A 25,623-nucleotide genomic window follows, 5' to 3' on the forward strand; every position below is an offset into this window, starting at 1 on the left:
TTCTGAGGAACAGGTAGAGCTATGAAATTGAAACTGATACCAAAATCAGTGGTATACATTTCCTTGGCGATTGAAAAAGTAAGCTTGTAAGTCAATCTATTTAAATGACACACCGAATCATGTCACATAATTTGATACTCGCAAATTCAGCTATGTAATCTACAGGTGATTTTTGTGCACTTGAAGTTATGTTTGTACACAATCCTCATAGCGTTAGTCTTAAACGGACTTCTCTGGTGTTTGTGAGTAACTGCAGGTGATCTCATGTTAATAAGCAAATGGAGGAGGTCTTCGAACGAGAAGATATTCTGCGAATGGAGTGTCCTGCGCGTTGCCCTGACTTAAATGCGAATGAGCGCGTGTGAGATGTTGTGGGGAGACGTCCTGCAGTGCATCCACATGCAACAAGGACGATCCAGCAGTTGTCAACCGCGATGATGGAGGAATGAAACGATCGATCACAAAAAATCATTACGAACCTTGTGGCCAGAATGTGAGCATAATGCTGAGCGTGAAGCTGTGTACGTGGTGATCACACACTCTGAAAAAACCGTATCAAAAAAGTGGTTCAAATGGCTCTGAGCACTATGGGACTTAACGTCTGAGGCCATCAGTCCCCTATAACTTACAACTATTTAAACGTAACTAACCTTGATCACAACCGCAGGTGGAAACACAAGCAGCCAAAGACACTGCTAGGTAGGGCATAGCCAACTATGGTAAACTAACATACGCAAACAGCGACAAACGTCGGCAAGCCCCTGCCTGTCAGCAACACTGACTGGCAACTACCGGCCACAATTAGAGCCGACCAACAGGTCACAGCAAGGACACCGACGAGCTCGCCCACAGGCGCACAAAAAATCTGCCAACATTCCCTCACACTGTGCTTCCGGTATATGATCTATTGGACACAATATCGATAACAAACCTAACTGTTGCAGGTTGCTGAAGCTGAACGAGGACTCTGTACCAGCACCCAGCGCCAGCCGCCGCGCAGCACAAACGCACAGCGTCAAGGTATCGACATGCATGATACCCACTATAACAAAGCCTATCCTTTCACAATCTATCGCTGGCAGCAAGACAACCGCTACTGCTCTTACCACCCGACCTAACTATCGCAAAGGTTTCTTTCCTTTGGCTCTTGCCTTGGCACTTTTTTTTCCTCTGCCCTTAAAACCGCTACCCTTCGTCAGAATTCGGCTAATCTATCTCCAGATGAGCGCGTATTAATGGTTAATCTTAACCAGACGTATGCAAGCATCGCAGTACCCACATCCTGCGACACCTCACTTTATTGAATACTAACCCTTATGCAGAGATGGCAGTAGACCTTTTGTGTTGACCATCATACCGGTGTGGGCGTGGAGGGGCTCCACCTCTTTATTTAAAAAAAAAAAAAAAACGTAACTAACCTAAGGACATCACACACATCCATACCCGAAACAGGATTCGGACCTGCGACGGTAGCAGTCATGCGGTTGCGAACTGAAAAGCCTAGAACCCGTGTTTCGTAAAGTCCAGGGCACCATCATATATCGCCGAGGCTGCAGTGTAAATATTGCCTTGAATGAAAGTGTCTCTTCTCTTCGTCTCCTTGTGTATCTCTTTTAGTTACGTCCCGTACTACACTGTAACAGCCCATTCTGTGTATGTTCCAACTTTCGCAGTGGCAGTGATGGTGAAGTTCCTCGAATACTTAAGATTTGAACACCATTGTACTTTAATTGAACAATGAAAAAAAAATAAGGGAGCGTAAACGTAGGACAACTGAACAGGGGAAAGACGTTTTGTGGAGTGACGAAACACTGTACACAATGTGGCAATCCGATGTCAGGGTGTGGATATTGCGAATGCCCTGTGAACGTCATCTACCAGAGTGCGTAGAGCCAACAACAAAATTCGGAGGTTGTGGTGTTGTGGTGTGGTCGTGTTTGTCATGGATGGGGACCTGTACCCCTTGTTGTTTAGAGAGGCACTATCACAGCACAGTCCTACGTTGATGTTTTAGGCACCTTCTTGCTTGCCAATGTTGAAGAGCAATTCGGGGATCGCGACTGAATCTTTCAACACGATCGAGCACCTGTTCGTAGTGCACGACCTGTGGCAGAGTTATTCCACGACGATAACATCCCTGTAATGGACTGTCCTGGACAGAGTCCTGACCTGAATCTTTAGAACACCTCTGGGATATTCTGGAACGCTGACTTCTGTGCCAGGCCTCACCGGCCGACGTCGATGTCTCTCCTCAGTGCAGCACTCCGTGAAGAATGGGCTGCCATTCCCCAAGAAATCTTCCAGCACCTGATTATGCTTGCGAGAGTGGAAGCCCTCATCAAAGCTAAGGGTGTTCGATCACCATATTGAATCCCAGCGTTATTGATGGAGGGCGTCACTATCTTGTAAGTCATTTTCAGCTAGGTGTCCGGATACTTTTTATCACATAATGTGAGTGTCGCCTAGCCCGTAATCTGCACAAACATTCAGTCCACCTCGTTGGTACCTTGAGGGATAACAGAAAGCACGACCCAAAGATAGTAGTGAAAGGAAAGGTCCAGGAAGGTTAAACGTTATGCACGTGGAGTAACATAGATCGTGAGAAGTGGCAGCGCGGTTCTATGCCATTCAGTCTGAAACCGCGTGACCGCTACGGTCGCAGTTTCAAATCCTGCCTCGGACATGGATGTGTGTGATGTCCTTAGGTTAGTTAGGTTTACGTAGTTCTAAGTTATAGGCGACTTATGACCTCAGATGTTAAGTCCCATACTGCTCAGACCCATATGCACCATTTTTTTGAGTAACATAGATGTTACTGTAGGGTAAAGGAAGGGCATGAGAACTGTCTTGTTTCTGACTGCTAAAGATTTTTGAAAAATGGTGGCAATCACGTCAGGGAAGGAGTAACCACAAAACCATCTACAATTTTCATATACAATTATTCAGAATCCTTCATTTGTGGGTCAGATGAAGTAGCACCTTATGTCTCCACTTTATGAAGGGGGGCGAGATGGTATAGCAAGACGGCATCGAGTTCCTCACAAATACGACAACTGTTTTTGCTGGTCCCGGCGGAGGTTCCAGTCCTCCCTCGGGCATGGGTGTGTGTGTGCTTGTCCTTAGGATAATTTAGGTTAAGTATTGTGTAAGCTTAGGGACTGATGACCTTAGCAGTTAAGTCCCATAAAATTTCACACACATTATACATTGATATTGCTCATGCTGCCTACAAGCAAGGAATACACAAAAATTGCACGTAACAGAAATTTCGAGAGAAACTAAGTAGACGTGTAATTACTAGCACAAGCACCAGAGGTGGGAGAACACGTTAATGACTTGCTCAATTTGTAAGTAGGCTGTTTAGGTTTTCTTATTGGTAACGCCACATAGCGCACTGTATGAAAAATCATTGGCTGTGCTGTGCCCAGTCTGTGGCTAGTTTGCATTGTTGTCTGCCATTGTAGTGTTGGGCAGCGGCAGCTGGATGCTAACAGCGCGTAGCGTTGCGCAGTTGGAGGTGAGCCGCCAGCAGTGGTGGACGTGGGGAGAGAGATGGCGGAGTTTTGAAATTTGTAAGAATTGGTGTCATGAACTGATATATATATTATGACTATAAAGGTAAATACATTGTTTGTTCTCTATTAAAATCTTTCATTTGCTAACTATGCGTATCAGTAGTTAGTGCCTTCCGTAGTTTGAATCTTTTATTTAGCTGGCAGTAGTGGCGCTCGCTGTATTGCAGTAGTTCGAGTAACGAAGATTTTTGTGAGGTAAGTGATTTGTGAAACATATAGGTTAATGTTAGTCAGGGCCATTCTCTTGTAGGGATTATTGAAAGTCAGATTGCGTTGCGCTAAAAACTATTGTGTGTCAGTTTAAGCACAGTCATGTATAATTTTTCAAAGGGGACGTTTCAAATTAGTGAAGCTATTTCTCCTGAACAAACCTGTGTGTCTGTACAACTACATGACATCTATCGATATGCGTGCCATTCGGACAATTCCTTCATGGTGTGTCGCTTTTTCCTTCTTAGCGTATAAGTAAGGGAAAGTGTCGAAATTACTCGACCCCTGAAAAAAAGAAAAAAAATCAAACGGTCCTTCATCAGACGACTACGGATCGTCCTGAGAATACGTTGAAAAGGTGGTATGAGTTTCATAATTCCAAGCTTCAGAAGGTTAAACTCGCTATACAGGGCATCTAGCAGGAAATGAATAAGTTGGAGTCCTTGATGTCCCAGAGCTCTCAGCAACGTGGAATGAACGAGATGGCGCAGTCCGGACAGAAAGCATTACGCTGGGGCTAGTCATATGGTAGACTTCCAGTACTGAGTCAGCTGGTTTATTGCCCATATGCGGGATGCGGTATCCTAAATTCACGGCTGCGCGGCCGGTTTGTCAATACTGTTCTGCGCACAAAGGCCCTGCAGTGGAGCTTCTCGCTTTGCCCGTGGTGACCGCACTGCTGTGAGTTCACACGGACATTTACTGCCTGTAAATCATAACAAGGAATAGAAATCAGTTCTCAATGGGAACCGTCTCCTGTAGGCGTCTTGAGAGATAAAAAAAATGGAAAACACCGGCAACGATGGAGAGGGTAATAGAGAGAGCAGCATGTTTCCGTGAACTGCCTATCGATTTAAACAATTATAACACAGAGTTTCTCCCGGCGTATTTGATAATCAAAATATCCACGGGTGTACTGCCGGTCTATAGTGTCCAACGGGCACAATATTTCGGCGATCAAACATGTCGCCATCATCAGGTGAACTAACGGACTGAGCTCCTGTGAACGTGCCGGCACGGAGATCCGTACGCTATGGCTGCTCAGGGGAAACTGGGTTCGGTCGCGGCGGCGGCCGATTTAAATACCCTCCACCCGCGGCGCGCTCCCTCCGCCGTCCGCGCCCCGCACCACGGTAGCGCGGTGGAACAGATTGCGACGGCGTCTGAGATGATGGCTCTGTCCGCCGTGGTCGTCACAACTATGCGTTTGCTCGATTTACTCTTGATTAACCCAATCGCTGGTCCCCAAGCCTTGCTAAGATTATATCCACAGTCACGGTTTATGAGGTCGTCATTGGTGCGAATTTCGATGGCCTCTCTAACAACGCTGTCCCAGTATCTCGACGTCTGTACCAGAATCCTCGTGCGCTCATACTCCATAGCGTGATTTTCCTACAAACAATCTTCAGCGACCGCCGACTTGCTCGAAAACATCAGTCGAGTGTGCCTCTGGTGTTCACGGCATCGATCCTCGACGGTATACATCGTCTGACCAATATACGACTTGCCACACTGACACGGAATCTGGTACACGCCGGCCTTCCTCAAACCGAGGTCATCTTTGGCGCTCCTCACCACTGCACGAGTTTTATTCGGAGGACAAAACACAGTTCCGACCCGGTGTTTCTTCAGAATGCGGGCGATTTTCCCCGAGAGTGCGCCTGTGTATGGAATAAATGCAGTGCCTACCTCCTCCCTCGTGACTTCATCCATCTCAACAGGTTGTGCTGCAGTGGTTGGGCGGAGAGCACGTTGGATCTGCCACTCTGAGTACCCATTTTTTCGAAACACAGTTCCCAGATTTTCCAATTCCTGGGGTAGACTCTCTGTGTCAGAGATAGTGCGCGCCCTATGTACTAGAGTTTTAAGTACCCCCATTCCTCTGTGAAGGGTGGTGGCAGCTGTCTGCGTGCAAATACAGATCAGTGTGTGTTGTCTTTCGATACACCCCATAACCTAGGGTGCCGTCAGCCCTTCTCCTGACCAAGACGTCAAGGACAGGTAATTTACCCTCTGTTTCAGTCTCATAAACCGTGACTGTGGCTATAATCTTAGCAAGGCTTGGGAACCAGCGGTTGGGTTAATCAAGAGTAAATCGAGCAAACGCATAGTTGTGACGACCACGGCGGACAGAGCCATCACACCGACGTCATATCAGACGCCGTCGCAATCTGTTCCACCGCGCTACCATGGCGCGGGGCGCGGATGGCGGAGGGAGCGCGCCGCGGGCGGAGGGTATTTAAATCGGCCGCCGCCGCGACCGAACCCAGTTTCCCCTGAGCAGCCATAGCGTACGGATCTCCGTGCCGGCACGTTCACAGGAGCTCAGTCCGTCAGTTCACCTGATGATGGCGACATGTTTGATCGCCGGAATATTGTGCCCGTTGGACACTATAGACCGGCAGTACACCCGTGGATATTTTGATGAATTACGACACAGTACTACGAGATGAAATGTAACAAACAAGGGTAAGTGAAACGAATGAGCTGTTCTAGACGCTGCAGTCTGGAACCGCGCGACCGCTACGGTCGCTGGTTCGAATCCTGCCTCAGGCATGGTTGTGTGTGATGTCCTTAGGTTAGTTAGGTTTAATTAGTTCTAAATTCTATGGGACTGATGACCTCAGATGTTGAATCCCATAGTGCTCAGAGCCGTTGGAACCATTTGAACCACACACAGAAATTTGGAGGAAAACATTTAAAAAAGGATTTGGCACAAAAATAATCAGCCCATAGTTTCAGAGGAGACAAATTGCCAAAAATTTATTTGTACTTTCTTGTACGACGTAAATACATATGTGCCCTTGTTCTAACATATGATACAACACAATGTTCTAACATATGATACACCACACACAATGGTTTTACCTTACGATACAACACAATGACACACAACATACTAGTACCAAATTTTGTGTTATGTACTCCACTCACTACCAGTACCGGTATTGACTTCATCACTCACACACCTATCATTTTCTTCTTTCTCTTCCCAAAGTATCTCACTCTCGCTGCCATCCAGTGCATTCGATAAGCAGCATTTCTCGAAATCCATTATGATGGAAATTTGTGATAAGGTCTTATGGGACCAAACTGCTGAGGTCATCGGTGCCTAAGCTTACGTATTACCTAATCTAACTTTAACTTACGCTAAGAACAAAACACACGCCAATTCCCGTGGGAGGGCTCGAGCCTCTGGCAGGGGGAGCCGCGAGAACGTGACGAGGCTCGATACTCCACACGGCTACTCCGCGCGGCTCATTATGGTGGCCTCTGGTGATATGGAGGGCCATGAAGAAAGAATCCACTCGCACATAAGGGTTACTGATGGGTTGCTAATCGCAGAGTACGGTGTAAGGGCGTGATCGTTTTCCTGGTACCTAAATTAATACTTATTTCCGATGTTATCTTTGATCGACGAATTTATGGCTACATCTTGCATCTATAACTTTGAAGTCATTACTTCGGGTATTACGACATTGCCCGTATTTTGAGCGGCAAATTTATCTATTACTTTATTAGTTAGGTATCCCTTAAAAAGCATCCAAAATTAACATCGCTCTCTTTAGCAAGCCGCAGTGGATACACCGGTTCCCGTGAGATCACCGAAGTTAAGCGCTGTCGGGCGTGGCCGGCACTTGGATGGGTGACAATCCAGCCGCCATGCGCTGTTATAATTTTTCGGGGTGCACTCAGCCTCGTGATGCCAATGGAGCAGCTACTCGACCGAATAGCAGCGGCTCCGGTCAAAGAAGACTGTTATAACGACCAGGAGAGCGGTGTGCTGACCACACGCCCCTCCTATCCGCATCCTCAACTGAGGATGACACGGCGGTCGGATGGCTCCGATGGGCCACTTGTGGCCTGAAGACGAAGTGCTTTCTCTTCAGAAAGTAGCGTATCGGGTCTACAACTTCAAACAGTAGACAGCCAATCGACCTTCAGATGTAATGTTATTCACCAGCCCATTGCTTGGCAGCCAATCACTAAGCCTTTAGGGAAGTCTTCCTTGCTCGTAGGGGCTAACTTCCCCCATTGTCTGTAACAGTTAACACCATAGTTATTCCATTTATTTATTCCCGATTCCTCTTAATTCGATACATTTGTCGCTTTCGCTTCTGCTGCCGTATTTTTCGTCATGTCATAAATTACTGGAGTTTCGCCAGCATTCCCAATCCGATTAGCCGTGTATGAGTGACAATTTTCGCACATGGATGACATATACCGTTGGAAGTTAAACAATTTCTACTCGAAATCTGATGGTATTATTTGGGGTAGAGTAGTACTGCGTCGGAGAGCAAGTCCACTTATACCGACGACACCATCCAATACTCGCTCAGAATTTTCCTAATGGCACGTCTGAAATTCTTGCGCTTCCAAGGCTATCAGTCGTGTCATTTTTCGTGAGATACGCATCCCATTTCTCCCGCTATCTTGCTTATAGGAAAGGATCCTAGTCTGAAGTTGCCACATTTCAGTCCCCTGAATGATTTTCTCGTCGAAACTGCCTTATCGTTTTCTACTTGTGAAGCTACACACCGTCGCACATTACACTCGTCCAGTCCTTATTCTCTTCCAGCCTCTGTGTTGGTTGTGTTTTTGGCATAACGCACAACTGCAAGTTTGAAGCTTGCATCATACCTGCGCTGAATTCCTTGGCTTGATGATGATTTACACTCGAAATGCTGTTTAATGTCGAAATAAGGCATTGTTACTAGTGTTCTACTGAAACTTAACTACAAGCTTGAAAAACAATATTGGTAGACCTACACGATGATAACGACAAGAAAATAACTATAGAAGATTGTGTTGCTTCTCAATAAAATATCTTGCCGCCAATTTCGGTTACAGACTTCAGTTGTGTTGTTGCAAATGTGCACAATTTATTTTATGGTAAAGGTATGTCGAAAGGCTGGTAGTAGACCAAACTTTTCGAGGGTGAAATTTGGTTAAAAAGCTCTCTCCTTTTTGGACCATTATGCTCTTATCCCAATTAATATTGGAGTGTGGGCCCGCCTGATGCACAATTTTATCATCGTCATTCGTGACAGTGAATGGATTGGACTGTGTACCAAATTGGACTGTAACAAACTTGGGACATTTACGGGCGCTGATGACCGCGCAGTTCAGCGCCACACAAACGAATCTTCATCATCATCATCATCATCATTTGCATGGACAAGCAATACAATGTTGAAAGGTTGCAATGATCTCCCCAGATAGTAGAATTTTATTTGAATTGTAAACATTTCGGTAAGTATGGATATCTCTGAGCTCTAATCGTACCTATGAGCTAACTGCTTAAGTGCGCTACATGTTACATTCGAACCTCTCCTGCTGCAAGTCGGCCCGTTTGACGTCCTACCCCCCTTAAGAGGTGGGTATCTGTTTCCTAGTTCACGCCAGGTGAAAACCCGGCGAGAATCACTGTTCAGACTATACCTAAACTCGTCCGTGCACATAACCTGTGACCACTGTTCCAATGCCTCTGTACTTCGTTCTTGACACCAGGCCTCACTGGCTTCCCTGTGACCAGAGGTCAGTGGAACGCACCTTGCAGGTCTCTGGGCGAATAAAACAGGTCTGTTCCGTAGTCTGTAGACTATGTATCTGGAGACAACTTTTTCAGTGGCTGCGGTAAGGTCCCGAGAAAGGCTACCTGCAGTACTCCGTGGCCGTCTGCGGGCACTGATGGTGAGATATCGGTCTTCTTGTGGTGTTGTACACTGTAGACGTTCGGTACTGTAGCGCCTGGAAACGGTTCCTGTCTGCTGGAATCGTTCGTGTAATCTTAAGATCACACTTTGTTTCACACGGAGGGCCATTGCTACGACCTGCTGTGTTTTACCAGCCTCCAGTCGCCCTAGTATTCTATTCTCAGAATGTCACCAGTATGTGTTCTTTGAGCCATTTTCAACACACAGTCACCATTAGCAGGTCTGAAATCGTCTGCACACTTACTCACTGTTCCGTACTCTGACGTGCACCAACACAACTCTGGATATGTGGATGCTGCCAGCGCCACTGTGCGACGACCACAGGTCAAATGCACCGCATGGTCATACCCCGAGGTAATTTAAACTCGCAAATTTCCCACCAGAGCGTTGTTTCACGATGTATCACCATTATCCTTAATTTATGAGCATTAGTGTACATTGACCTGTTCATTTTGTATACATGCCTTGCGAAGTGGTACGCAACTGTCAAGTACCGATTTCTATCACTCAGTCATGCTATTATCATTTACGTCAAAAGAGAACCTGAGAGGCGGGCGTTGGAAAACCATACACGGAGACGTCAGGAACAATAGAATTCTACTCGGGGGGGGGGGGGGGGGGGGACATTGATGGCTGAATGGACAAGGCTATTACTTCCAGTAATTCCCATGTGCCACAAATTGTCGCTAGATGATAATGACATTGATGCATTTTGTAAAGTGCGATCTTAGCGACAGTGTAATTACATGAGTAAATACTTCACAAGAGTTCTTACCGCATTAGATTTCTCGATCTCGAGCTTTCTTCTATCAGATGGACAGAGACAAAATTACCATCGTTAGGCGATCTGCATGAACGAAGACCAGATGGCAGGTAGCTCTGTTTACCGGAAGCTAACATACGATATAGTGACCGTTATCTCAATACAAAAAGCTTTCATCCTCCAGCCCATAAGAGAGAAGTTTTATACACGGTGAAAAGTAGAGCTGAAATTGTCTGTGACAAGGAACACCAGGGTACCGAGATAAGATCTGAGGTAGTACGTCTGTAGCGATCACGATTTTAATGTGGTAATCTCTAAGCAATAAAAACAGGAGATGATTAATCATCTGAAGGCGATCAACCCACAGCATTTCTTACTTTCTACTATACTGCAACGAAATATTATAGCAGACACGGTAATTAATCTACTTAGTGACCACGCAACAGAAGGAGGTGTTCTACCCAATAAAAGACAGCGTTTGTCTCAGTGATCCTGGAATTTTCAAAATACCTTGTGAGAATGGTAAGATGTACACTGACCACTCAGTAATAACAACTTCGGAAGGCTGCGCAGAGCACCGCCAGCACACTAAAATCGGGATTTCGACAAATCTGCTGTTCCGCAAACAGCCTCACAAATAGACAAACGATTATTCATGGTGAATCGGAAATGTTATCCCATGCATCAACCAACTGGGTTGTTGTCGAAGAAGTCTTTGAGATCAGTATGTGTAACATCAGTCTCAACCGCGACCATGGCCACACCTCTAGTGATAAATGGAAATGGACGCTTGATGCTGGAAGACAATAGAGCAATCATTAGATTTCCACCAACTAACGAAATCAGCACAGCTACTAATGTTTTTCAGTTTTTGACAATATCATGGGTGGATGTTCCGTGACTCCGTGATATCTCCATGAAGCAATTCGGCCGGTTTAAATACTTAACGGCCTACCGATACGTAATCTACCTACGATGACGCCAGAGGAAGTCATCGAAAGCCGAGATTGACGAATCTGATCCGACAAGAGCTCCACAAAGTATTTCTTAAAAAATGTCGCCAAGAAACACGACACTGTCATGGTGTATTACGTCCCTCGCATTGTTTACGGGAAACTGGGCTGCCCCACGCATTATTCTCGAAAACCTCCCAGTTATTTATGGATGCAACAGAAACACTTCTGACTTTCAGGAAACATCAGACCTATCTGCAAAATAATAAGGAACTGCGCAACTCCAGTAATTTTGGAATTTTATGTAAATTGATATTTTTTTGGTTGTCAGCTTTCTAGTGAAAGCAGACATACCTGTCTCGGTGGCAACGGCACTGATGATTAAACTTGAAAAGAGAAACACGCTCTTTGTTTAAAATCTAACAGTCCTTAATTACTTTTACGAGAGTAATGAATAAACAGAATATGGCTTTTCATAGTGGTAGTGAGAATCCATTTAAGCGGAGCAATGGTAAATTTATTAAAACTGAAGTATATCTTGCTTGATTCGATCTCATGATGAACAAATCTCCAAAGGGAATCAAAAGTGATTTTGCAAGAATTGGACGTCACTTGTATGCCATTTCCAACAGTGTTAGTTTCGGAACTGTTAAGTAACCAACATCTGACGATTTGAATATTTTTGAACCTATCTCTTATTTTACCGATATGCACCAAAGAAGCGTAACGAATTACTAGGAGATGTGATCAAATCTACAAGAGTACCATGTTTATTTTTATCAAAAGAAAGATGTCAACATATTCGTGCGATTGTAAGAGATGTTGATATGTTATCTGTAAGAGTGGGCACGGCATACTTATTAACTACTGAAACCGTTCTTCCCCAACGCATTATTTACGCAAGCACCAAAAGCGAGGGCATGGATCACATTGTGGTGGTGACAGTTGAGTATATCAGTAGATCAGATTTCACTAGGCGTGGCCTGCACCTCAATAGGTATGGGAAAGGGAGGTTGGCTAAGCTTACAGGTGACAGTATAGAGGGATAGGATCGCACATGGAAAAATTTCTGTAGTAGCTGGTGTCAGAGCTGCACTTTTTTAGAATGAAGTCAGGTGATAGGTATGCGTGCTTAAAGGAAGTCCCTCTAACTAGGAACTCACCGTCAGAGGACGTCGTGTTTCCAAGTAGACAAAGAATTAGCATATTTCATCAAAATGTAAGAGATAAAGTTAGCGAACTGCTTATAGATGTTGACTCTGAAATAACTGGTAAATCGGAGCACCACTTAAATAATTTGACAATTCAGAGGCTCCTTTAACAGGATACAGATTAGCTGGCTGTTTCTCAAGAAGTTCCTTCCGGGGTGGCGGAGTGGCGGAGTGGCTATGTGTGTAAAAATCAGTACGCCGTTTGAGTCCATAGGCGTATCACAGTACTGTACTAAACGAATATTTGAATGTTGGTTGGTGGCAGTTGAATTTCATGAAACTAAACATCTAATTTTTGTTGTTTATAGGCCCCCTAATTCTGAGTTTAGAGTATTTCTGCTAAAGCTAGAGAGGGTTCTTGATTCACTTTATAGGAAGTACCAGAAAGTTGTTATATGTGGTGACTTCAGTATTAATTTTGTATATAACTGTGCAGGTAATAGGATATTGGTAGCTCTCCTAAATCATACGAAGTGATGCAGACTATGTTTTTTTCAAATAGTATGCAGGGGAACAGTAGCACAGCCAAAGACATTGTTTTTATTCATTCTTCATTACTGGATAGGCATTCTGTCAGTAAAGAAGTGAATGGCTTCTCAGTCCACGTTGCACAAATTTTTACACTAAAAGAAGGCCTTTGTACTCAAACAAATATCAGATACAATTACTATGTACTAAAGTTAATCCAACGGCAATAGAGAGTTTTTTTAAAGCAGTCAAGAAACAAGAGTGCTAGGATGTTTATAGTGCCAATAACATAGATGACAAATATAATGCTTTCCTTAACACATTTCTCATGCTCTTTGAGAGTTTCTTTCCATTACAACATTCTAAACTGGGTACTAGCAGTAAAAGGCAGCCTGGGTGGCTGACTAGTGGGATACGGAAATCACGTAGAACAAAGCAGGCATAATATCAAAATGTTACAAGTAGACACAATCAAGCTACAGTTTCCCATTGTAAACAGTATTGTAAGGTACTTAAAAATGTTATTAGGACGGCAAAGAGTATGTGGTGCGCAAATAGAATAGCTAATTCACAGGATAAAATTTAAAACATACTGTCAGTTCTGAAGGAAATTATTGGTCAAAAGCACAAGGTCGACAATATAAAGTCAGTTCACAATAAAAATATATCAGTTTCTGATAAATCAGGTATACGTAGAGTGTTTACCAAAACACTGTGGATGGAAAGGCATTTAATTAAAGGAGCCGAAAGAAGTGCACTAAAACAGACTACGTTTAAAGCATTAAAAGAAGCAACAGTTGGTCACAGCGAAAGGTTAAAAGGGCGTGTGGTGTATGAGCATTGACACAAGGTTACTCCGTTATCTGACAAGAATCAAACTGGGTGTACTACGTTACTGCCAGTCTGCACTGACAAGGTTCAATATACGCAATTACAGCAAACAAGACACGACAAGGAAGTTGCGAATCTTAACAGAGAAGCCCATGTAATTCTGTCGACCAGCCATACCATAAAGTCACATGGAAATGTATGCTTGAGGCTATTATGCTTATGACATCCAAGCATTAAGCTCGATTCGAGAGGAACATTCACACTCCGCTTGGGGTCCAATTCGCCACTTCATGAGCATTCGTTAGACGTAATCAGTTACTATTGGCTGCCTTTTACAGTTACACTTATTTATTTTTAAAACAATAATTCCAACCTCAACAATGAATAAAAAATCCACACATTATTAATGAAGGAATAAACAACTGTGTAAGTAATAGTATTTTCAGTGCGTTACAACTTACTAAATCACCATAAAATACAGATACAGATACAGATACAGATACAGATAATGTTTACGAAAAACAAGCCACTATGATCATGGCTGAAGGCCTTACATGCCAAGAATGCAAATAACATGAGAATTTTTTAAAAAAACTCGCTGCTATTACAACTTACAGGTATTGAAATATTAAAAGGTAATTGGCCACAAACACAGCAGAAGGTATCAGCCGACAGGAATGGCAGTAAATAAGGTTTTAAGGTTTGCTGCTAAAATACGAGTATCGAATTATTTTTTCAAAGCAAATGACCACAATCACAGCTGAAGGCCGTACACACCAGGAACGACAATTATATAAAAAATTTAGAAACATGCTGTAAAACAACAAATACAAGTATGGTTAATTAAAGGAAACAAGCAACTGACCACCAAACAGGTGAAATGAGATGATGTTAACCTTGTAACACAACCCTTACACAGCTAGATTTATTCCAGAAGGCGACTGGAACTATGAACTAGGCATACATAACCTTTAACGTAGGCATTACAAGGTATGCTAATAAATAATAAAATAATAAAACACAAGTACCAGTCACAGACGATGCTCCAGAAATCGACCTCTTTCGCGATGAGATAGTCAGCCAAGAGTTGCATTCACTCCGCGAGATGTAACTCAGACTAGTGGCAGTCTAACGAATGACTAATGATAACCTTGCTGAAGCTACCTGACATCCAGTAAACCAATTGCAAGAATGGAAAAACACACCAAAATCCGGAATCGGTGGACTGCACTGCGCCACCAGAATACTGTGATTAGAGCGCCCGGCACAAGAAAGGAATCACTATCACCAGAGTAGAAGAATTACAAACGGCCTACAATCAAGAAAGCTGTCAAAATTACACCCCTTACCGGACGGCAGCGGCAAGGTGAGGAAACGTACACTGCCGTTACATAGACTAACCCTCAGAGCAGGTAACTAGAGCCTTAGGGGTCACCAGGAAGCAAAAATATCGCTGGTTGAACAACAAATTGTAACAAGCTGAACACAGTAAATAGTAATAAGAAGTCGAGGAAAGCTAATCAGATTCGCTTTCCCCAAGCACTCCACTCGCTGCTCTTCGCCTCGGCGACACTACGAGCAACACATGAATCTAAGTCACTGGAGAATCGCGAGATGTCACGATGGTGGAAGTTTCTCTACTTCAATTGAAATGCACTTATCTTAAAGCCTGCTGGATCTTTTTACGTCGAGATCATGTATCCTCGTGAGCACAGCCCTTCCATCAGGCAGTCCATGCGCGATACCAGCTTTCCCGGCGTGTTCTCGCACTGTACGGGCCTGGCTCCTCCTGAGTCCCCAACCCAACTGCCCACTCATACGACCCCTTAAAACAACGACGTCACCCCAAATATAGGGTAACAGTTACTGTTGTTGTTGTTGTTGTTGTTGTCTTCAGTCCTGAGACTGGTTTGATGCAGCTCTCCATGCTACTCTATCCTGTGCAAGCATCTTCATCTCCCAGTACCTACTGCAACCTACATCCTTCTGAATCTGCTTAGTGTACTCATCTCTCGGTCTCCCTCTACGATTTTTACCCTCCACGCTGCCCTCCAATGCTAAATTTGTGATCCCTTGATGCCTCAAAACATGTCCTACCAACCGATCCCTTCTTCTAGTCAAGTTGTGCCACAAACTTCTCTTCTCCCAAATCCTATTCAATACCTCCTCATTAGTTACGTGCTGTATCCACCTTATCTTCAGTATTCTTCTGTAGCACCACATTTCGAAAGCTTCTATTCTCTTCTTGTCCAAACTAGTTATCGTCCATGTTTCACTTCCATACATGGCTACACTCCAAACAAATATTTTCAGAAATGACTTCCTGACACTTAAATCTATATTCGATGTTAACAAATTTCTCTTCTTCAGAAACACTTTCCTTGCCATTGCCAGTCTACATTTTATATCCTCTCTACTTCGACCATCATCAGTTATTTTACTTCCTAAATAGCAAAACTCCTTCGCTAATTTAAGTGTCTCATTTCCTAATCTAATTCCCTCAGCATCACCCTATTTAATTGGACTACATTCCATTATCCTCGTTTTGCTTTTGTTAATGTTCATCTTATATCCTCCTTTCAAGACACTGTCCATTCCGTTCAACTGCTCTTCCAAGTCCTTTGCCGTCTCTGACAGAATTACAATGTCATCGGCGAACCTCAAGGTTTTTACTTCGTCTCCATGAATTTTAATACCTACTCCAAATTTTTCTTTTGTTTCCTTTACTGCTTGCTCGATATACAGATTGAATAACACCGGGGAGAGGCTACAACCCTGTCTCACTCCTTTCCCAACCACTGCTTCCCTTTCATGCCCCTCGACTCTTATGACTGCCATCTGGTTTCTGTATAAATTATAAATAGCCTTTCGCTCCCTGTATTTTACCCCTGCCACCTTTAGAATTTGAAAAAGAGTATTCCAGTCAACATTGTCAAAAGCTTTCTCTAAGTCTATAAATGCTAGAAACGTAGGTTTGCCTTTTCTTAATCTTTCTTCTAAGATAAGTCGTAAGATCAGTATTGCCTCACGTGTTCCAACATTTCGACGGATCCAAACTGATCCTCCCCGAGGTCTGCATCTACCAGTTTTTCCATTCGTCTGTAAAGAATTCGCGTTAGTATTTTGCAGCCGTGGCTTATTAAACTGATAGTTCGGTAATTTTCACATCTGTCAGCACCTGCTTTCTTTGGGATTGGAATTATTATATTCTTCTTGAAGTCTGAGGGTATTTGGCCTGTCTCATACATCTTGCTCACCAGCTGGTAGAGTTTTGTCAGGACTGGTTGTCCCAAGGCCGTCAGTAGTTCTAATGGAATGTTGTCTACTCCGGGGGCCTTGTTTCGACTCAGGTCTTTCAGTGCTCTGTCAAATTCTTCACGCAGTATCGTATCTCCCATTTCGTCTTCATCTACATCCTCTTCCATTTCCATAATATTGTCCTCAAGTACATCGCCCTTGTATAAACCTTCTATATACTCCTTCCACCTTACTGCCTTCCCTTCTTTGCTTAGAACTGGGCTGCCATCTGAGCTCTTGATATTCATACACGTGGTTCTCTTCTCTCCAAAGGTCTCTTTAATTTTCCTGTAGGCAGTATCTATCTTACCCCTAGTGAGATAAGCTTCTACATCCTTACATTTGTCCTCTAGCCATCCCTGTTTAGCCATTTTGCACTTCCTGTCGATCTCATTTTTGAGACGTTTGTATTCCTTTTTGCCTGCTTCATTTACTGCATTTTTATATTTTCTCCTTTCATCAATTAAATTCAATATTTCTTCTGTTACCCAAGGATTTCTAGCAGCCCTCGTCTTTGTACCTACTTTATCCTCTGCTGCCTTCACTACTACATCCCTCAGAGCTACCCATTCTTCTTCTACTGTATTTTTTCCCCTATTCCTGTCAATTGTTCCCTTATGCTCTCCCTGAAACTCTGTACAACCTCTGGTTCTTTCAGTTTATCCAGGTCCCATCTCCTTAATTTTCCACATTTTTGCAGTTTCTTCAGTTTTAATCTACAGGTCATAACCAATAGATTGTGGTCAGAGTCCACATCTGCCCATGGAAATGTCTTACAACTTAAAACCTGGTTCCTAAATCTCTGTCTTACCATTATATAATCTATCTGATACCTTTTAGTATCTCCAGGGTTCTTCCACGTATACAACCTTCTTTCATGATTCTTAAACCAAGTGTTAGCTATGATTAAGTTGTGCTCTGTGCAAAATTCTACTAGGCGGCTTCCTCTTCCATTTCTTAGCCCCAATCCATATTCACCTACTATGTTTCCTTCTCTCCCTTTTCCTACACTCGAATTCCAGTCACCCATTACTATTAAATTTTCGTCTCCCTTCACTATCTGAATAATTTCTTTTATTTCATCGTACATTTCTTCAATTTATTCATCATCTGCAGAGCTAGTTGGCATATAAACTTGTACTACTGTAGTAGGTGTGGGCTTCGTATCTATCTTGGCCACAATAATGCGTTCACTATGCTGTTTGTAGTAGCTTACCCGCATTCCTATTTTCCTATTCATTATTAAACCTACTCCTGCATTACCCCTATTTGATTTTGTGTTTATAACCCTGTAGTCACCTGACCAGAAGTCTTGTTCCTCCTGCCACCGAACTTCACTAATTCCCACTATATCTAACTTTAACCTATCCATTTCCCTTTTTAAATTTTCTAACCTACCTGCCCGATTAAGGGATCTGATATTCCACGCTCCGATCCGTAGAACGCCAGTTTTCTTTCTCCTGATAACGACATCCTCCTGAGTAGTCCCCGCCCGGAGATCCGAATGGGGGACTATTTTACCTCCGGAATATTTTACCCAAGAGGATGCCATCATCAATTAATCATACAGTAAAGCTGCATGTCCTCGGGAAAAATTACGGCTGTAGTTTCCCCTTGCTTTCAGCCATTCGCAGTACCAGCACAGCAAGGCCGTTTTGGTTAATGTTGCAAAGCCAGATCAGTCAATCATCCAGACTGTTGCCCCTGCAACTACTGAAAAGGCTGCTGCCCCTCTTCAGGAACCACACGTTCGTCTGGCCTCTCAACAGATACCCCTCCGTTGTGGTTGCACCTACGGTACGGCCATCTGTATCGCTGAGGCACGCAAGCCTCCCCACCATCGGCAAGGTCCATGGTTCATGGGGGGGGGGGGGGGGGGGGGGAACAGTTACTACCTACAGATAACCACCGCTGCTGCCACTAGCGGACAGGCAACGTATCCGAAACCGAGTAGCACTAGTCAACACGAGAAGAAGACAAACAACCGCAACCCTGCCAAATAAACGATACCGTCTGGCTTGCAACAGAGGGCGGAAACCTACAAACAGGACCAACGCGAGCAGCAGCACGGCTCACAAGTGTCACAGTTTTCAATCGCCACATTGGTCCTATCAGGCAGCTTACAGGAAGCCATGAGTTCACAGCTCCACCGGTCACTTTATCGAAAGACAGTCTTAGCCAACAAAGAGAGCAGCAGCCGACTGATTATGGGCCGGTCCCCACAAACAGCACTGCTCCAAACTACGTCTCGCGACCGCCGTCCACGCACGTCTCTCTGTTCCCTCTTCAGCTGCGACCTCCCTCGGATAGTTTCCCTATTGGCCCTCTCAAAATTCTCACTATGATCTTTTGCCGAATGAAAGCGTCCCGTCGTACTGATCGCCATGGCCCATAACTTTCCAGAATGTTCTTCAAACCAATCGCGAACAGTTGTCGCCCAGTGATATGGCGTACTGTTATCCACAAAAATTTTGTCGTTGTTTGGGAACATGAAGTCCATCAACGCCTGCAAATGGTCTCTAAGTAGCTGACCACACCCTGAGGTCCCAATCCGTTCCACGTAACGTAGGCCACAAGCAGCTTGAACAGAGCCAAGTTATCCACTTGCGTCCACGGCTTCAAAGGGTCTGCGCTACAATCGAAACCTACCATCAGCTCTTACCAATTGAAATCGGGGCTCGTCTGACTAGGACACGTTTTTCCAGTCGTCTACGGCATCACTGGTATGGCCACGAATTCAAGAGAGACACAGGATGCGATATCGTGCTGTTAATAGCAAAGGCACTCTCGTCAATCGTCTGCTGCCATAACCCATTAACGCCAGATGTCACTAATCTGTCCCAATGCATACGTTCGTCGTAGGTCCTACATTAATTTCTGCAGTTATTTCACGCAGTGTTGCTGTCTGTTAACGCCGAAAACTCTACACAAACGCCGCTGCTTTCAGTCGTTAAGTGGAGGCCGTCAGCCATTTCATTGTCCATGGTGAGAGGTAATGCCTGAAATTTGGTATTCGCGGCGCCCTCTTGACGCTCTGGATCTCGGAATACTGAATTACATGACAATTTCCGAAACTGAATGTCTCATATGTCTAGACCCAAATGGCATTCTGCATTCAAAGTCAGTTAATAATAGTTCCCGTCGTGCGGCAATAATTATGTCAGATACCTTTTCACATGAATCATCTGATCTGAAATAACAACTCCGCCAATCCACTGCCCTTTTATACACTGCAGTATTCAATATTACCACCACCTATATAAGTGCATATCGCTATTCAGTAACTTTTGTATCACGTACTTTTTCAACACAATATGTAACAAATGTTACACTCTCCTCCTAACAAACATACACTCCTGGAAATGGAAAAAAGAACACATTGACACCGGTGTGTCAGACCTAACATACTTGCTCCGGACACTGCGAGAGGGCTGTACAAGCAATGATCACACGCACGGCACAGCGGACACACCAGGAACCGCCGTGTTGGCCGTCGAATGGCGCTAGCTGCGCAGCATTTGTGCACCGCCGCCGTCAGTGTCAGCCAGTTTGCCGTGGCATACGGAGCTCCATCGCAGTCTTTAACACTGGTAGCATGCCGCGACAGCGTGGACGTGAACCGTATGTGCAGTTGACGTACTTCGAGCGAGGGTGTATAGTGCGCATACGGGAGGCCGGGTGGACGTACCGCCGCATTGCTCAACACGTGGGGCGTGAGGTCTCCACAGTACATCGATGTTGTCGCCAGTGGTCGGCGGAAGGTGCACGTGCCCGAGACCTGGGTCCGGACCGCAGCGACGCACGGATGCACGTCAAGACCGTTGGATCCTACGCAGTGCCGTAGGGGACCGCACCGCCACTTCCCAGCAAATTAGCGACACTGTTGCTCCTGGGGTATCGGCGAGGACCAGTCTCAACCGTCTCCATGAAGCTGGTCTACGGTCCCGCACACCGTTAGGCCGTCTTCCGCTCACGCCCCAACATCGTGCAGCCCGCCTCTAGTGGTGTCGCGACAGGCGTAAATGGAGGGACGAATGGAGACGTGTCGTCTTCAGCGATGAGAGTCGCTTCTACCTTGGTGCCAATGATGGTCGTATGCGTGTTTGGCGCCGTGCAGGTGAGCGCCACAATCAGGACTGCATACGACCGAGGCACACAGGGCCAACACCCGGCATCATGGTGTGGGGAGCGATCTCCTACACTGGCCGTACACCTCTGGTGATCGTCGAGGGCACACTGAATAGTGCACGGTACATCCAAACCATCATCGAACCGATCGTTCTATCATTCCCAGACCGGCAAGGGAACTTGCTGTTCCAACAGGACAATGCACGTCCGCATGTATCCCGTGCCACCCAACGTGCTCTAGAAGAAGTAAGTCAACTACCCTGGCCAGCAAGATCTCCGGATCTGTCCCCCATTGAGCATGTTTGGGACTGGATGAAGCGTCGTCTCACGCGGTGTGCACGTCCAGCACGAACGCTGGTCCAACTGAGGCGCCTGGTGGAAAAGGCATGGCAAGCCGTTCCACAGGACTACATCCAGCCTCTCTACGATCGTCTCCATGGGAGAATAGCAGCCTGCATTGCTGCGAAAGGTGGATATACACTGTACTAGTGCCGACATTGTGCATGCTCTGTTGCCTGTGTCTATGTGCCTGTGGTTCTGTCAGTGTGGTCATGTGATGTATCTGAGCCCAGGAATGTGTCAATAAAGTTTCCCCTTCCTGGGACAATGAATTCACGGTGTTATTATTTCAATTTCTAGGAGTGTACTTTTATAGTTATCGAAACACTGCTGAAGGTTTATAACAAACTTGTGTTACGGAACTGGTTGTATGACTCCTTCATCCTTGCCAATGCTGCCGCCTTTCAGTTGTTGTTTACAGCCACGTTGTGGATTCTCAAGAATACTTTAATTTAAATTTAGTGGGACCGCAAGTAGACTGCTGCTGTGCAAACAAAGAGCTAAATTCTTAAGATAGAACTGCCACGCTCGTATGATGCTGCGAAACGTGTTGCAGCAACTGAGTTGGTTGCTCACCTGAGAATAAGTCAGAAGTTTTGCAGTGCTTTAAAACAAGGTAGGGTAGATGAAAAATCTGAAAAAAAAAACAGAAATATTATCTCCACTACATATTTTTATATACGAAATATAGGAATGCATAAAATCCCTGAAGAGTAAGCCTTTCACTTGAGGCAGATAACTGTTAACGTTTTGTTGCACATAATATAGAAACAAACAAAGTAGTCACATGTATCTATCATGAAGGTGAGGCGAATAGAGGCACGAACCAGGTATGCTCTTTCCTTTTAGACTATTTCAATTCTGTCCCAGCTCAGTATAATAAAATTACTTTATTCTCTGACAAAAGTTTTGGACAGAACACAAATCATGTCATCCCAGTATCTTTTACTGTGTACAAAAAAATTCAAAAAAGTTGAGATTTCTTCCCAACTAGAGGTCACAGCTTCATCATCTGTGACCGAGATCTTGCAAATATCAGATCGAACCTCAGAAAACATGACCTAATTTACACTCTTACCATTAAGTGTAAGATAATATGGTTGTAAGGACGGTTGTTACAGGAAACTTCATAATAGGGTTAACTGCAAACACATTCACTCTTCGTCCAAACTCTTACAACTAGATTCAGCTCCCAGATTTAGTGGCGTACCGGAAACAAAACTGCAATTATAGGAAGAAAGTTTTCCCATGTATTGAACACAGATACAAATACGTTTAACGAGGAAAAATAACATTCTCAGATTGGGAAAATGAAAACATACATTTTTGTGTGTTTTCTTTTGTAAGACTTAATAAAATTATATCTTAAGGCTATATTCTCAAGAAAAAGAAGACGAGAACTTACAACTTACATTAACAATTATTGCTTGAGTTTTCATTTTGCAATATTTTGTTTATAATTAATAACGTTTTATCAATGAGATATGGTGTATGTGTCTTTCTAGCAGACATATTTTACTAAATCCAACTATTCATTAAAAGGGCGAAAGCTGAATTGTAAAATAATGTTCTATTTCTTACCTACATTAATGTAAGTAGTTTAAAAATTGTTTTAAAAAATATGTTCGTTCGGAAAAATAAATCTGAAACGAAAAGAAAGTCCCAATATGCAAAGTATTGCTTCAGATCAAATTTTCGCCTCTCCTGTGAAATTATAATTTTGGTATTTGCGCCCTTTTACTACTCAGAAGATCAAATAGTGATGAATTTTTTTATATGTTCATGTAAGATTGTCTTGTCAAATAGTACAAAGTGCATATAGTTTCAAATCGTGGTATATGTGGATAAGAGATGCTAAATATCTTACGAATACCGTTAATAGTAATAAAGGAGTGAGTGAACTTCATACTTGATACAGAAATTTTACCATATGAACAAAAAAATTCAATCGTTTTAGTTTCATCGTTCTGTGGAACTGTAAGCGAAAAACAAAACAGGATTAAAATTTTAAAATTACGTTTAAGGTTTGCCGAAAGTTATTGAATGTCCTCATTATCAAATACTCATTATCGAACACTAGTGACTCTAGTCAGGGAAATGTGCCTTCCGTTTTAAGAAATACTAGTATTTTCACCCATGTAAATTGTTATGGCGTCATATATTTTGAACTATGCATCGTACTACGGTGTAATTTTGTGTGTACATTCAGTGTTATATGTAATAAGCACCGACATTTCTTAGTTTCCTAACTGTGTACCTTTGTGCAGGGAAGAGGGGTACGGGTGAAGTACCAAAGAAAAAGTTGTTCAAAAAGATTTGAAATGATATATGGGGATTGTTGGAGGTCGCTAATCGTTCCTGTTCTGAAATACGGGGCGAACACCCGCCACCAGGCAGTCATGTAATGTTCCCATTTGAAAGCAATCAGCAAACAGCTTAAGACATTTATCCTAGTGGGAGACAAGATGTCAATTTGTGAGACTTTTCAATTGTAAAATATGTCTCTGCAGGGACTCATGTGGAGGGAGCGATAGGTTACCTATATGTAATATCATTACGCAAAATCTTTTTTTGTTTTGTATGCATCAATTGAACTGTGTTGATTGTGAGATGTATATATTTTCCTGCACATTTATAAATGGTCTGATTACGCACCTGTATTTGTTTTCATGTCGTAGAAAATAATACACAAATTTAAACAACTTAGGTAATAAGACAAACAGATTCCACATGTGATTTCCTTGTTCATTGAGAATTTAAGAATGTATGTGTTTGACGATTGAGACCAAATGAGTGACAGAGCAGGGGTAAATCAACAAGCAGAGAACAGTTCATACTCCAGGAGATTGTAACTTATTATGGACAATAGACATCTCTGACCTTAGGATATGGTGTAAAGGGGTGTATTTCTTTGCTGCAAGGCCTTTTAACCAACTATAAAATGTTTATTGGAAGTTCGTGATGTAGCAATGATCCCTGGGTCTAACATAATTCATACCACTCACAGCAAAGCTTATATGTACTCTTGCTGGCTTGCCACTTCATGTGAGTGAATGACCCCTGGAATGAATGGGGTAAGCTATGGTGTGTTTTAGCCATGGGCAATCCTGTTTGGCAAAGCTACCTTTTTCCACATACATATCTGTTACCAGGATGAGATTCTCCTACTATTTTCAACGATTTCCTCTGGTTCCTGTTACACAAAACATTATTGAAGGGAGACACTACCCATGCAGAAACCAGTGGCAGGTAGAGGACAGTGAGAGAGGAGAAGTTACTCTCTCACCTGTTTTTCGTGTAAGGAAATTTATTAAAGATTTTATTACTACCTGATGCACCTTGAGCTACGGCCTGTGCAGACGTTGCTGGAGCATGGTAGGGCGATAAAAGCATGAGGTATTTTCATGGTTCTTAGCTCAGAGTAACAATGTGTTTCGAGCTGAAAGCAATTGGCAGCGAGCCCATCCCTCAGTAGATCTTGCCACACAGGCCCACAGCCGTACAGGGCAGACAGAGCAGCCTGTCACCATGATAGTTCTCCAGCAGAACAATGCTGCTATACCTGCATTGGCGCCAGCCGAAGCCTGGACTGGAGGCAACAGACTCAAGGGATGCATCTACACAGTGGAGTCATCAACCTGGCATTGTGTGTGGAGCCACATATGATAAAAATTGACAAGCTTTCGGGTCCACCGACACTGCAGATATGCCTGTGACCCACTCCCATCGGCCGCCTCAGTTGTATAAGAAACTCTGGCGTCTGTGAAACGTTTAGAGATGGAACCTTTACTACACCTCATAGCTAGGACTAACAAGCTCCAAGGCACAAGCGATTTAGATAGAGATCTTTAAGATTGTATGTGTTAGCTTGTTGCTGTAGGAAGTGACATGACTTCATATCAAACATCTCCCCCCCCCCCCTCTGAAAAAACTTAAAAATGCAGTAATTGGGAGTTTCCTTTTTTTCAGAGATGCTGGTTTCGTAACTCTTGCCCTAGTTCAACATTAATTTGCGCCGTTCTCTGTTTCGTAGAACACAGTTGGCCTCTGACGGATCCACAACACACCCACTCTTACACTTCGTTCGGCTGAAACCGATGTGCACACATGTCTTCCTTCAGGTCATCAAAG

The sequence above is a fragment of the Schistocerca gregaria genome, chromosome 6, assembly GCF_023897955.1.
Source record: "Schistocerca gregaria isolate iqSchGreg1 chromosome 6, iqSchGreg1.2, whole genome shotgun sequence".
Classification (NCBI taxonomy): Eukaryota; Metazoa; Arthropoda; class Insecta; order Orthoptera; family Acrididae; genus Schistocerca; species Schistocerca gregaria.